The following is a 1,013-nucleotide window of genomic DNA, read 5'->3' on the forward strand; positions in this document are numbered from 1 at the left end:
GTTCAGGATGGAGTCTCCTTCTGGGGAAGTGAATGGGCAGCAGCCCAGGGGAGCTTTACAGGTTCTGTGTTTTACACCAGTGCTGGGCACCCTGCAAGTTACTTGATTGTAATTCCTAAACAGAGTTTTCCAAATTAAAATATACCTGTTTTTTATAGAAATGAAACAAAAAAGAATTTCAAAGTTCACTACAAGGATCCTTAACAAGAACTACTTACATTCGAAGAAAACCATAGAGAATTGTAAGGAACCCTGTGACAGAGAGGACCAGGATGCCATGAAAATGGCCTTGGTTACAAATAGGCCTTTTCATGCTTGGCTCACTGGCATCTCTCTAGATTTTCAAGTATACAATCTTCAATTTGCTGTGCAAGGTAATTCAATCTTGCAAAGGATTTGATGTTACAATTTACCACACATAAAACTGAATTAAACTTTTACAGAATTGGAAATGCACATCATTCACCAAAACAAATGAAACAAGCAAAGAGTAGAAAGGAATATCCAGTGATGGAATAGCAAATATGAATGGAAAACAGAATACGACTGCTAAAAATAAAAAAAAAATTCGGAAGCACATAATAGAGTGTTATATAGAATCATAGTGGTGTTCCAATCACTTCTATCACATCTCATCGACTACCACAACGAAAGATGTTAAGTTTATTATAGAATGCCCACCGAATAGCCAGTTTTTGGGGAAAGAAAAAAAAAAAAAAACTTGTTTCTCAATTCGAGCTAACCATTTCGGGCTACAGCATCAAACCAAAGTTATTGGCATCATGTTAAGCTAGATGTGCTGAATAAAGTATCAGATTCACGTGGATCCAAAAAGAGCTTGTATAGCCAGGAGAATCCTAAGCAAAAAGAAAAAGCTGGAGGCATCAGGCTACCCGACTTAAAACTATACTACAAGGCTACAAAAACAGGCACATAAACCAATGGGACAGAATAGAGAACTCAGAAAAGAGACCGCACATCTACAACCATTTGATCTTCAACAAACCTGACAA

This window comes from Mandrillus leucophaeus, unplaced genomic scaffold (genome assembly GCF_000951045.1).
Source record: "Mandrillus leucophaeus isolate KB7577 unplaced genomic scaffold, Mleu.le_1.0 Scaffold1594, whole genome shotgun sequence".
NCBI classification, from domain to species: domain Eukaryota; kingdom Metazoa; phylum Chordata; class Mammalia; order Primates; family Cercopithecidae; genus Mandrillus; species Mandrillus leucophaeus.